The 14,539-nt window shown below is 43.0% G+C and overlaps 1 protein-coding gene across 1 annotated transcript in view; it reads left to right on the top strand.

The window, feature by feature from the left end:
• The window catches only part of LOC147672864 (palmdelphin-like), a 219,370-nt gene that overhangs the window by 149,879 nt on the left and 54,952 nt on the right, over positions 1-14,539 (top strand). The gene's annotated exons all lie outside the window — the stretch shown is intronic.

Genomic DNA, 14,539 nt, shown 5'->3' with positions numbered 1-14,539 from the left:
CAAGCCACGTTTGTTTGGTCCTCAAGATGCAGATTTAGATCTCCTAGGAGTGTAAAATTTTTGTAGTCTAACAGAAATGGAGCGATATAATTTGCTAGGCTGGCTGTCCAAGTATTGGCATTCCCTGGAGGTCTGTAGATTAGGAGGCCAGGGTTTGGCACATTATCAGATCGGCTTATTGCTGCCCCAGTTAAAACGAAAACATTGAAAACATATATATTTTCTTAGTTGAAAAAACCTATTGACTGACTTTTGCATTGTCAATGCAAATGAATTATCCTACGAATAATTTACTTGCAGAAATTCATGTCGCGCTTAGCCTGACTGAAGTGGAAGTACGAAGTTTATTTCTAGTTGCTTTTCGCAATACTTAATTTCACAATATTTCACGAAATACCTCAGGCCAATGCATATGTTTCAGCGCCATTTGATAAGTAGCTGAAGTAGGTATTGAAACAAAATAGGAGAGTGCACGCTTGCGAAGTTTTTTTTATCAAGTTTTTATGAAGGTGATTTATGTGAAAGTGTCCGGAAACCCATGGGACTCAGTTGGAGCCAGTTACCGCTGGTTTAGGTGGAATCCTGTGGAGCCGGTTACCCTTGATTAAGGTTATGGATATGGTTGAAGTGACATGAGTGTGGGATGGTCTAGACATCGGGGCTAGATTTGGATACTTTGTCATTATAGAAAAGAAAACAAATTGGCCCTAAATTTGTGTTGTTGTAGAGCAAGGGAAAGTTGAACTTGTACTGATTAATTATTAAATAATTGTGATGTTACCATTAATGAGTCGAGCATTTGTTCTAGTGTGACCGGATCTGCCGTTTTTTTCGTTTTCAGGGTCTTAATAAATGTTGTGATTTTTTTAGGAAGTTTGTCAATGGTAATGAAACGAGGAAATGTTTGATTTGTTTATATTCTTTTAACAAATTAAAGTATTCATAATAATTGTTTAAACAAAACTTTGCAACCTTTGAGAAAATCCAGCGTGTTATATAGATGAAAGAAAAACATGCTATTAATAGGTTTATGTGAATAAAATGGAGCAAATTACCCTGAGAAAATTGCTTTAAAAAAAATGAAAACTGTATTGTGTGATCTGCTTCTATGCTGAAAACCGCTCAAGCAAGTGAATTTTAGAATCTCAGCGAACTTTACAAATTACGCAAATATTGGTAGTTTTGGCAAATTTGGAGAATGATCCCACCCATGGGCAGAACCAGCTTCAGGACCACAGAAAATGATAACTTGGCTTATAAATACCAAAGCTAGACAAAAACAAACGAATGTCTGTCATAGCCAAATTAAAACCAATGCTTTGCTCACACTTTCTGAATAATACCTAAAGAAACAGGCTTGCAACTGAAATCACTGCCTAAGGCCGGCAGCTTTATTCATGAGTGATGTTTACTGCTGGAGCCAAAATATAGCAGAGTTCTGCTCTGATTACATAATTAGCACTTCTCTGTACATGCACTCCTCCAATGACAGATAATTGTGAAAATATGAATTCTTTTTATAAGACATTAAACATTCTTCTGCTGTCGCTGCAGAGCGCTCCACTTTACAATCCCCTTATGGGCTGGAAGGAATGCATACAACGGAGATCCCTTTTCACTTGCGAGTACTTCAGCAAGTCTTGTTTTTTGCATACAGTCTGGTTAGTGGTGCTCGCCATCTATAAATGATAAAAACAACAACAAGCACCACAGCACAAAGAAACACAGGCAGTGGTGGGATAGAGGGGCCTCCAGCTGGATCATGGTTCAAGAGTGTCATGATGCGATTTGCAGACTCCAGGAGGACGCATTCAGTAGTGCCAGCACTTTTTATGCTTTGTGTTCAGAGCAGCAACCGCAAGGGAGTGAGAGAACCCTATGTTCAGTCCCAACCACAAATGCTTCACTCAAAGGGCCACCAGCACTCCTTTGGTTCGAGTCTTATCCTGGTTTGGAGTGAGCTGGATTTTAGCACTTAACATCATTGAGGAAACAAAGACACTCAGTTAGTCATTTCACTGAGATATACTATTATTTGAAGATACCTTTATGGCTTTTCCGTGCTGCTGTGTATGGAATGTACATGCACTACAAGAATGTCAAATATATGGGTACATTTCTAAAAACAATAAAAACCTTTGAATAAAAAAAAAAGAAATTGTCCGTATGAGTAACAACACTAAAAAAGATTTAAATACACGTGTCCAGTAACCTTAGAATAAAGAAAGATTGAGAAACCAGCAAGATTCTGAACGTATGCCTCCTAGCTCCTACACGCCGGAGCATAACTCGCTCAGCTATACTAGAAGGTTGTAACTTGTGACCTGCAGGTAACATTAAGATCTATGCTGTTGCAATGGAGTTATCCTCTCCTAACTCTAAAACAGCCCCAAAGTTTCTGCAATGCATGACAGAAGTCAGGATGTGGATGAGGTCCAATTGTTTGAAGTTAAATGTTGAACAAATTGAGGTTCTGATGTGTCGGAAACTCAATTGGCTGGTCTCCAAAATTAAGCTTCTCACAACTTAGCAGTTCCTCTTCCTGCTGTTTCAACAAAGAATCTAGGCATTAGGTGTGATAACCTACTTTATTTTGATGTCCGCATTAATCATGTGTGGGCAACTGGTTTAATGATACTTCGGGCACTTTCCACTTCCAGTTATTCCTCTTTTGTCACAAAAGATAACGATCCTAGCACTGACTGTTCTCCTCCAGAACTGATTATATTAATGCTTGGCACCTGGGGCCCTCAGTATCTCCATCAATGGTTAAAGAATGTGCAGAAAACAGCTGCTGGACTGTTCTTGGTCTCCCTAAATCTTCTATTAAAACACACCTTCATGACTTACACTGGATTTTAGTACAGAAGTGCATCCTTTTTGCTTTACACGCAAAGTGATACAAAATTCTGGCCTTATCCATCCGAAGGAGAAATTCCTATCATATAACCTGCCAAGCTCTCGCCCTTTTACTTCACTGCATCTTGTAAAGATCCGTAAGATCAGAAAGTGCTAATACTGCACCAAGGTCTTTCTCTTGTGCCAGCAAAACTGTGGAACTCACTTCCTGGTTATACTCGTAAAATTCCTCACTTCCTTCTTTTTTCGGAAATATATCAAGAAATGTCTATTTTCGCCTCCATAGTAGTCTTGCTCCTTTGCCACCTATCTTTCCTGTTAGTAGATCTTAGGTTCATGCCAGCAACTTGTGCTCTATAAATCTATATTCATTCTAGTTTTATCAACCATGTTAGCTGCCTCCTCATTAACAAATAAGGCAGCCTATCCTTAAAATCTGTGATTAAATGTTGCAATACAAGTGTGCCTTCAAAATGTGGAGGGGCTGGGCACTAATGATCCCTGTGTCCCCCTTCTGACTGGCCTATGCGCTATCCATGATTGAACCTGTAGTAGCCTCACTTCTCACGCTTTATCTTTGAGGCCACAAGTCCTAGCATTCCAACTGCTGTTGGCAGAAAAGCACACATTGACTGAGATGAACTGTCATGACCTAGGAGAGTTGATTGCTAGGATGGTCAACAAGGGCTCAGTAGCTCCTTCTATGAAAGGCTGGGCTGGAGTTTCACCTCCTGAAGCAGGGTCAGACTGGCCTGAACAGGCTGTGTGCTCAGGGATGTCTGAAAGGATAGTCTATGGTCTGTGTTTTTTTGGCTGTTTGTGGGTCTGTCTGGCGAGGTGGGACAGTTTTTAATGTTGATTTCTCCGATATTACCACAAACATTGCCTGCAGTCTCACATACCTTGCAAAACACCTACGCAGCTTGTCTTAACAGTTTTAAAACTGACCTGATTTGTAATTGTGGGCCACTATTTAGCTATCTGATTCGCTAACAGGGCCACTTTTAATTTGCTGCCCGAATCTATCTCCTCTCCCAGTCCCACCCGGTTCTCACATGATGCTTCTGGCATAGCTTCCTCAGTAATTGTGAGGCAGCTGCACCACGGATTTCAGTCAAGGGCACAGGCCTCAAGCGACCTTCCCTTAAGAAATGTTTGACTCAAAAAACCCATCCCGCGCCTCAGTGAGGCAACCCTGCCACAGGGCCCTACATTCTCCACCCTCAGCCACGCCCTGGTCCCGGCGGTTGCGACACCGGACAACTCCCAGGATGGATTACACGAAAGTGAAACACACTCACGTTTAGTGAATTTACACTCTAAACACGGGTATGTGTACACATAATATAAACGAAGGCGGGCAAATACCTTGTGAATTCAGGGCCATTACATGTTTCTCGTTATAGTGATGATTGCTTGATTTGTCTAGGCAGTATTTTTCATTTCTGTAAATTCCCTTCTCTTTTCAATCAAACCTCCAACCACTGTTCATCACCTTTCTATCAGCTGAGCGCATTTTTCTCTGTAACAAATGCTCAGTTTCTTAGTTGTAGGTGCACCTCTAAGAGAAGATGGGACCCATCTTCCTCTTTCTGTGTTTTTTCAAGCCCTTACTTGCCATGTTGTAATAGCTGCTCACCTAGTCTTTCTTTCCACATGTCTGAGAACAGCTTATTTGACAAAGAAGTGTTTCGCAGACTAAAACTGGAAAAAAATATAAACCCTTTTCACTCTGTTTGTGCTCAGCTTTTATATGCGATCCTAGTGTCATTACGGTACCCACAAAACATGGCGGCGCCGTGCTCAAACAATGAAGCAGGGGGGGTCTGCGGCGCCCCGCAGGTACATGATCCATCGAGATGTTTTCTGGTAATGGTTGCTTACAATGCACGTTTTCTTTTCCGCAGGGTCTTATGTACTTAACGTTGCCGACATCCTCTCGAAGCCTCTAAGACTGTTGAGACAGCTGCTCGTCTACATAGCTACAGTCAAAACAATACTTGTCCCGTACTTGCCAGCAGTGGCGGCACTAGCAATCTGGGAGGGGGAAGGGGTTCGCACACATTAGGCCACATATAAAACTGGTTAGGCCACCTGCGAAGGATATAGAAATACGCATAAAATCTATATGTACATATTTCCTTCAAATGTTTAAATGTGGCTTTGCACGTATGAATGAATATATATCGATATATTTACATTTAGGTAAATACATACACATACATAGTCTTGTTAAAGAGTTTAAGGAAACAACACTGCTGTACAATTAAATGTGAGCGAGCAAATTAATGTTTGTAGGTGTAGCAAGGGTGTGTTTTTCTGAATCTGCTCCTGGTGCGGCACAAAGGGATGGGGAGTTAGGACAAATAGAGCTAGGTCACGAGGCTCGATTTTGCCCCCTCCAGAGACACACTATTTGCCAATGTTTTTCTCACCACTCTCGTGGATAAAAATACCTTATGATATTAATTTTTATATTGTGAATTCTACCGTTAGTGCAGTGCTTAATTTGAGCCGTTGGTTTCATGAGCACCAGTTAAGGACACATTCATTTATGGTAGGCAAGGGGAGATTATGTGATTTGCCCAGAATCTGACGATGTTGAGCCGACACCAAGACTCAAACCTGGTTCCCGAGCTCCAGAGCCATAGCTCTGGCCATTACGCTACATCCTTTCCCCACTTTCATGGTTAGTAGTTGGTTCTGCTTTAGGCGGCGCCAACAGGAGAAATGGGCGGGTGCAAGCTGCCTCCTGACAAGAGCCCCGGCACTTACAAAATAAATCTGCGCTACTGTTGTGCCACAGTGCTTCCTCACTGTGGGTGCCCTTTTCATATGGTTCCTGGGTTTCTTTACACCGGGGATTAATGGTTGTTGATTGTGTGGTGTCTAGCTTAGTAATGGCTGGGGTTAGCTCCAGTCAAGTGAGTTTAATCCTGCTCAAGATGTGCGTATGAATTAATCTACCACTGAAATAGGCTGTGATAATGGTTGAAGGATGGCCAGAGAAAGGTACCACCAGCCACCCACAAAGTGAGAAGATGGCACCAGAATATTCAATATAAATAAGTTTCTAAAGAATGGGAACTGCAGGTGAAATCCACCAAAATTGTAGAAGAACTGTTAGTTACATCACTTACCCTCTGAATCGCCCCTTGACATTGCAAGTTGTGACATTACAAGTCCTTTGACCCCAATGAGTGGCCATTGTATGTTTTGAAATTGATCTGTTTTGAAAAATGGAGACTGCAGGCTGGAAATACTGAGCAATATTGGAGACAAACAGCTTACTATTAAAGTTAGCAAAAGCCAAAAGAATAGTCACAGTCAGAAGGTTATTTATCACAATAATTAATCAATGAGTGTCGCTAAGAATTCCACAAGGGGTTGCAAGCTGTAACATAGATTTAATAATTTATCCCATTATCCTACCCTGCCACTCATCTTAGGTTAGACTAAGGTATTGTGGGAAATTCTTTGCATTACCAAGGTCCCAGAATCCTTACACAAATAAGTGAAGTTCGGGCTGCATTTCGTAGACTCCGGCTGTAGTTTCTTAGAGTTTTCTCTGTTTCTGCCACGTGCAGCCAATGAAGAGGGTCTTATTGGACATCAGGGTTTATAGCCCAACCCAGCATCGGCCTGTGATCCTAACTGGATCTCGCGCATGGTGTTTTCTCCTAAGCAGGCAAGCAAAGTAGACTCTTGCATATATGCAGTGCTGGTGCCCACTCACATGTGGATCTATGCTAGCAGGGCTCGAGTCGGGGTACCATGCAGGTGGACGGCGTCCCCCCACTTATTTTAAGGGGTCTTACCGGGTGGACGCCGTCCCCCCTGTGCAAAAGCTGTGCTGAGCTGGCGCTAGCGCTGTCTACGGCTCCGGGTCATGTGCTGAGCCGACAGTTCCCAAAGACAGTATAATTAAGGCCCCAGGCAGGGCCTCCACTCCAGCAAGTGAGCCATTACCGACACAGGCACCCCCCCGGCAAGCCCATTCAGTGATACGTCATGGCTGGAGTCAGGTTACAAAAGCACAAACAGCCCCTCCAAAAGCTCCTTGAGTGCGATTCCGAGCCTCGCGCCGCCTCTCTCGCGCTCCTCCTCTTCGGGGTAAACTGTCTGGTTAGCTAGCTCAGTGGGTAAAAGCAACTGCATTTAGACATCAGTGTATGCCTTGCAAGGCTCATGTTTTTTTTCTCACTTTTCCGCCATCTAGTTTTACCCGAGTGCATTGGGCAAAAGTTGGGCTGTTGCAAACTTTGTCTACTAAGTAAGACTATTCTTGATTACGGACATTCTTAGTAGGTCATTGCATCACTTTCAGATGAGCTCTGTAGAATGATATAAAAGGTTTCTGCAATATTAGGTACTTGTTGCCGTTTTGTAATTTATTATTATTTATTTTTTAACTGAATTTTGAACTGGTTGGGGTTTGCACAGGCGGAATGGGACACGCCAGCGAGGCCACAAGCCCCCTTCACACAAAAGATAGCCCCCTCCACGCATGAGCGTCCCCCCACTTCTAGTTTTTTTTACCTTTCGTGACGTCACTTCCGGTCGTGCCGTCACTTCACGTATTTGTTCGTCCCGCCACTTCTAGGTTTTTTACCTTCCGTGACGTCACTTCCTGTCGTGACGTCACTTCAGTCTCTGAGCGTTCCCCCACTTCTTTATTTAGGACTTGTGCCCTGTATGCTAGCTTGTGTAAAGTGGTGGAGTACTGTACAGGAGCAACCCGTGCAGGTAAGAGCGGTGGAACCAGGTGGGGGGAGGTGGGTATATCGACAGACAACGACGAGGAAAAATTTATTATTTATTTAATGTTTCCTATCCTGGCCCATCCCTGTCCCAGCGCTCTTACCTGCACGGTCCTCTCCTGGAAATGTAGGGTTGAAGGTTCAAATTACGGAAAGTGCTATTCAAAGTCTTGCAGCTGCGCACTATATAGCACAGTCACTTACTGGACCCCGCATCAGCGCAGTGAGACTGGTAAGACAGCACCGTGAACAGAGGCGCAACCCTAAACTGATGTTCACAGGGCGAGCTGCCAAACCATGGCTGCTTGCTCAAGTTATCGGACCATCCTGATACTTGTTGAATCTGGGATTTGGAGTTTCATTGCCATCAATTAAATAATAACAGCCTAAGGACTAGGAATTTACTGCAGGTAGTAGAACAGTGTATAGTGGTCTGGAGAGGCACCTCTTAGGTGGGGAAACCTCCTCCCTCATCTCAATGAAAAAACCGATAGCATTCAAAAATGTTTCAAAATGCTTTACAATTAAGGACAAAACCGATTGAAATGGGGACTAAAAACGCCTTCTTTAGTCATAACATTACTATAAAAAAGATTGTGTCACATGTTAATTAGAATGAAGATTTCAGGCCTTTCTCAAAAGGGGATGAGAAGGAAGATCAGAGAGCGAAAGAGATAGAAAGAATGGGGAGAGGTGAAATGGAAGGAGAGACAAAAAGGAAGATGGAGAGTTAGGGGAGTCACAAAGAGTGGGGCGGGCAAAAAAGGAGGCATAATAGGAGGGCGAGAAATCAGGAAAGAGGAGTGAGGAAATTAAAGCTACAAACGAGGAGAGAGTGAGAGAAAGAATAATCAAAAGGAGGCAGAAGGAGGAAGAGACAAGAGGGAAAGAGGGAAGAGTAAGTGGAAAAGAAGGGGAGAATGACAGATTCGGAATGGGAAAGAGAAAGTGAAAAAATGACCGTGGAAAACAAAAGGGGAGTGGAGGAAGTCAATAAAGAGAGAAAAAGAGGGAATGGAATAGCAAAATAAAGTTTGGAGTGAGGAGAGAAAGATAAAAGGACAACAGTCGGTGCCACAATGTTAGCTCCCACCTGGTCCAGTATTCTAAAGGCTTGAACAAAAAGTGAGTGGTAATGGAGAATACTCCTATCCCCGAAGGAAGTTCTTTAATCTGGAGTACAATCCGCCAGTGGAATTTCCTTCAACTTTGAGATAGTAAAGTAAATAAAATCCCACCAGTGATCCAAAGATTTGAATCACAGGAATGTTATTTTGCAGAAATCTCTTTGCGTTTGAAGTTTTCTTCAGACATAGTTCCACTGAGCCTATCTCCTTTGTCAGTCCTTCTGAGTAACAGCTCTCATTAGACTCAAGGTTCTCTCACTTGTTCAGAAGTCTTGATTCTCAGGACAAGTTCTTTCAGTTGGTAAGCTACCACAAGCAGGCAGCCATTTCTCAGTTCCTTAGCAAGTCAATTTTCTTCGAGCAAGTTCCTGAAGCATGGAAGCTCCTCTCAGACGAAATAATGTCTATATGTTCTAGTGGACTCCAAAGGCAAGGACACATATCTCCTACTTCTGAGGACAGGTGATGGAGTTGGAAGCTTAAAACAGAGAATAGCACAGTTCTCTAGCAGGTTTCATTTTTCGAGGAAGGCTCCATTCTTTCTCAGCTCAAATCAGGCTCCATCTTTGCTTTGTCTCAATCATGGGTTGTTAAAGAGTTAACATATTTACTATTGTTGGATGTGGCCCTCTATACTTTTTTGCATTCACCCCTGCTATTTTTTGCTGGTCTCGTTTTTGTTGTCCTTAGGACTAGTGCTAAAGTGGTGGTGCTCTCACCCTAAAATATGGTGGAATTGGCATATACCCATTTGGCACATTTAATGTACTTGTAAGTCACTAATAAAGAGATACTGCATGTACACACGGCCTATAGATTAAAATGCTATTAGTGGGCCTACAGCACTCTTTGTACCATCCACTGAAGTAGCCCTTTAAACGTGCCTCAGGCCTGCCACTGCAGCCTGTGTGTGCAGTTTAAACTGCCATTTCGACACGACAAAATTAACTATCATCTCAGGCCCAAACATTCCTTTTCAATACATATACGTCACCCTTATGGTAGGCCTTGGACAGCCCAAAGGGCAGGGTGCAGTGTATTTGAAAAGTAGGACAGGTATCTTTAAGTTGTACATGTCCTGATAGTGAAAGAAGCTTACATTTGTTTTTCAATATTGCAAGCCCTACCTCCCCCATGGCATAACATTGAAGTTGCCTCATTACATTTAATAATCTGTAACTTCCAAATGGGAATAGGTAATCTGTTATATTCTGTGCCTTTGTAATTGTAATGAAAAATCCTCTTTAATGGTATAGTTATATTATATATTAAAATTTTTAAAATGTCACTTTTAGAAAGTTGGCATTTTCCTGCATTTACTATTTAGTGCCTGTAGCCTGTCTCTGTGTCACATGACTGGGTGTAGCTGACAATTATGCTTTGTATATTCCTCCTAGACAGTCACTTGCATTAGAGAGATTAGGTGTGCCTGGTTGGGCCATCACAGGCAGTATGGGAGGGCGAAGCCGGGCACAGACCTACTTACACTTGAATAAGCTACATCCTTCCTCCACTCAAAGGGCTGAATACCCCCTATATTTAGTCTGGAGCCAGGGCAGGGGAAGCAGGAACCTTTTCCACTGCAGAGGGAAACCTCTAGAAGCTTCTTTCACTTCAAAGCAAGCATCTGGTATACATATTGGACCTCAGACACCCAACTCTTCAGTACACTTCTCGATCTGCAGAAGACTCTGCTCTGTCAGAAAGGAGGATTGTTGTGCTTCTGAAAGTACAGCGACTCAACTGCACTGCTGCTTTGAGGGACTTCTGCCTGCTGTGCTGACCTGTTGTCTGCTGCCTTCTTGCATTGGTGAGAAGGACCTGCAACCTATACCTAGGACTCCAGATTGCAAGAGCTAATCTCTCATAACAAGCACCTGGACTCTAAAACAGTGAGCTCAACCCTGGCAAGTGGTGCCACCCCCAAAACAGAACCATTACAAATAGGCCTGAAAGTGCTCTCCAGCCTATCTGTGAACCCAGCAGTACTGATGCATCTCCTCTACGGTGTGGTGTAACTCCAAGCATAATCAACGCATTACCTCTGTTGTGAGGATTCTTACTTGTTTGAGGAGAACCAGGGAACCCACAAAGGTAGTTAAGGACCCTGGGTGTCAATATTAAATCATAACAATGGTCCTTAAAGAATCATTTAGAGCAAAAAAGGATAGAAATAGACCATAATAAGTACTATATTCCACGGTGTCCAGCCGGACACATAGTTTAATCAATTGAATGTTTCAACAATTTCGGAAGCAACCAACAATAAACTGGGATACAATCCTGCATTCAGTACATAAGAACAAAGCGAACATACAAATAAACAATAAGATTTTCAGGCAAAAAGCAAAGGAAAAGGAAGCTTTGAGTAAATGAAAATACACAACAAGCTACCCATAATAGTTATCACACCAATATAACACAATGGTTGTCTGCATGAAAGTATTCCATAGGTCGGCGACGTTTCGATCTCTTTTAAAAGAATAATGGGATCATCATCAGGACGGGTTGATTAACATGCCTGAATATTAAAGTGCTGCCTGTAAAAAAAAAGAAGGGGGAAAAATGCAGAAGGAACGTAGTAAGAAGGTGATCAGGCTTGTTTGAACTCCAACTGAAACCATCACGGACAGCCAGTCCTTCATGGTAACCTCCTATTGGACAAGGGTACACGGAAGTCTGTCTTGACCTGATCCTGGAAAGGGAAAGGTTATTGTAGACTTATTCAGAATCAGACATTTCCTCTGGCAGGCCCAAGGTGGTCTTCTCCTCCACCTCTTGGTCTTATGGGGGTTCTCTTTGTCTTCTTAGTTGCAAAAGAAACTGATTAGCATGTGTGACATGCTGGGGACTACAGATACATGGTTGTGTAGGTAAATGTGTGCTCGCTATTTAGTGAACAGATGTAGAAAAGAGCAATTCTTTGGGGTTTCTAATATTAATGATGTCAAAAATAAAATTATACATGATGTCATTAAACAATGTCATCCATGATGTAATATGCAATGTCCTCTGTGACAAACTTCAGGTTTTCAGCAGTACATCAAAAGTGATATGGTTGTGTAACTCACCTAAAACTGAAATTGGATTGTTCTTTCTAGGTTATTGTCATAGGTTGCTATTTTTATTTATTTTTTGGGGAAGTTTTATATAGCGCAAACTAGACCCGATAAATCGGGTATCAGAGCGCTTTACACAGCACCAGTTTCGTTACACAAGGACACATTAATTTTTCTTAGGCACGGGGAGATTAAGTGATTTTATTTATTTATTTATTTATTTATTTTTAGAGTTTTCTATAGCGCGAACTTGAACCGATTAGGTTATCAGAGCGCTTTACATAGCACCAGTTCCGTTACATGTTATCACAGCAGTTTACATAGAATCAGTTACGTTGCACATTTCAGGATCTTGAACCGATTAGGTTATCAGTGCGCTTTACATAAGACAGCATTCGATGTCCAGTGCCCTCCTCCGCCGTGTAGCGGGGGACCTCTTCCAACCGTCCGAAGTCGTCGAGCTGTCGGGACTAGGCTCCTGGAATGTCAGATGCCCCTTTACAAGGCACTTTACATAGAATCAGTTACGTTACACATTTCAGGAACACATTTCTTTTTGCTCTAGTGAGTAGGGTTATCTCTTCACACGGGGGAAGGGGAACACCTGGCTATATTCCAACAGTTCCACAGGCGATTAGTCGTTAAAGCTATAGTTCTAAACACAGGGAGGGGATACACATGGATACAATCTAATAATCACATAGGATACTAGTCGTTAGAGTTGTCTTCTATCCTGACAGGAGGGATGTGACTGGAAACACTCTAAGGGTAATATATAGGGGTGGTATAGAGTACAAAGGACCACTGCAAACACTACACTAGTACCAACATAGAGGAGGGGTGGGTGGGATGCAAGGGTCTGGAGGGAAGGCTAGAGTCCAGCGAAAACTGTCCGAACAAACAGCAGCATTCACAGCATAGATGAAGGGTGGGTAGGATGCAGGGTATGGAGGGAGGGTCTAGTCCACGAGAAAAGTCCTCCAGAGTCCACCAGGGCACTATCCTCTGCGTTCGTGTTCGTGTTCCCGGAGCCTGTGTCTGCCGGTCAGAGAAAGCGTGTCTCCCCGGGCGCCATCTTAAAGTCAGGCACCGGCTACACAGCGTGGTCAGCAAGGGGGAAGGGGGGGCAAGAGTCTCGGCGGGCGACAGCGGGTGGCAGCGGGGGCCTACATACCGCTCAGGTGATCAGCGCCTGTCCGACTCGCCCCCGGTCTCCGCTCTCCTCCCTGCCGTTCTTCAGCCCGGGCTGGCAGCGGGCGTCCGCCATGTTGGGTCCCCGGCAGGGACCGATAGCAGCCAGCCAGCGCCGCTCCACAGACACCAGCAACGAGGTGGCAGCGGGGGACGCGGCAGGACCATCTCTTCTCTATTGGAATTCGGGATAGAGCCCTCTTCCTTCTGAAATCTTTCCTTAATGATCGCAACAAAATTTTTGGGTATGGAAGATTTCTTATCCCCCTCTTTTTTATAACCATGTGGGGTGCCGCAAAGCTCATCATTGAGTCCCACTCTTTTTAATCTATATGTTACACTGTTAGCAAGTGTGATTACATCATTTGACTTCTCTCTGGTGTCTTACGCCAGAGACAGACAGATTGTGGTGTCAGTATCCAGTAGCCCTGAGAAAACCACAGCTAGATTTTATAGCTGAATGCTTTAAATCGGGAAATGGATGGGGTACAATTGTTTGAAATTGTATTTGGCAAAAACACCTCCTTCTGGTCCCCTAGCTGGTGGCCCCAAGAACTAGGTCCTCTTCTCACCCCGGTTGCGAAGGTGAAAAACCTAGTAGTACAGTTTGATAGTAAGTTATCTTTTGAAGGCCATATTGATACCATTACATCTTACTCTTTCTTTTTGCTTAAAATTCTGAGGACGGTCCTTCCTTTTTTACCGCTGGATCTACAGAAAACAGTGGTTTCTTTCCTGATTACATCCAAATTAGATTACAGTAACTTCCTTTTTACAACCATACAGAAAAGGTTCTTTAAAAAACTACAGATCGCACAGAATGCTGCAGCTCGCCTGCTTCTGGGAATTATAATGTATAAAAAGGAAGATCTGGCCACTTACTTCATCCTAAAATTATAAGGCATAAGTCAAGCTCTGGTTCAGCTCCACTGGCACCCAGTAAAGAAACACATAGACTTTAAAGCCCTACGTATTACCTTTAAAGCCTTGCATAACTATTGCCCTAAATATTTGACTTTCAGCATTACATTTCATCTTGATCTCTCCGCTCTGGTTCAAAGCTTAATCTAGTTAAACAGTGTCCATTCTCTGAAGTTCTAAAAATGCAGGGCGGCATTTATTTAAATTAATTTCTTTGCCCAGAATCGCAGGATGTTGAGCGTCGAACCCGGTTCTCCAGCTTCGACATCGACTGCTCTAGCCGCAAGGCTACATCCTCTCCCCTATAATGAATCTTATGAATCTACCTAGTAATGAGAGCATGCACAAATAGCAAAACATGATTTACGCATATTTGCACCAACCTCAAAGCTCTGCTTAAATTCACTGCGACTCGTGGAAGGTTATTTTCTGTCATTTTCGAATACCAAAAATCCATAGTTTTAGTGGCCACAGGAGTAGTCCAAGAAACCTTCAGAAATAGAACTTTTTACAAGCCGATATTTTAGTATGCATGCAGAATCTGCCCAAATGATTTTTTCTGCAGTGCATTCAATGTGATTAACACCCCCACATCCACCCACATGCAGACTAATTCCATGTT

Source organism: Lissotriton vulgaris, unplaced genomic scaffold (genome assembly GCF_964263255.1).
Source record: "Lissotriton vulgaris unplaced genomic scaffold, aLisVul1.2 SCAFFOLD_471, whole genome shotgun sequence".
Lineage (NCBI taxonomy): Eukaryota > Metazoa > Chordata > Amphibia > Caudata > Salamandridae > Lissotriton > Lissotriton vulgaris.
Note: the sequence above shows the minus strand (reverse complement) of the source record. Positions and strands in the feature narration are given on the sequence as shown.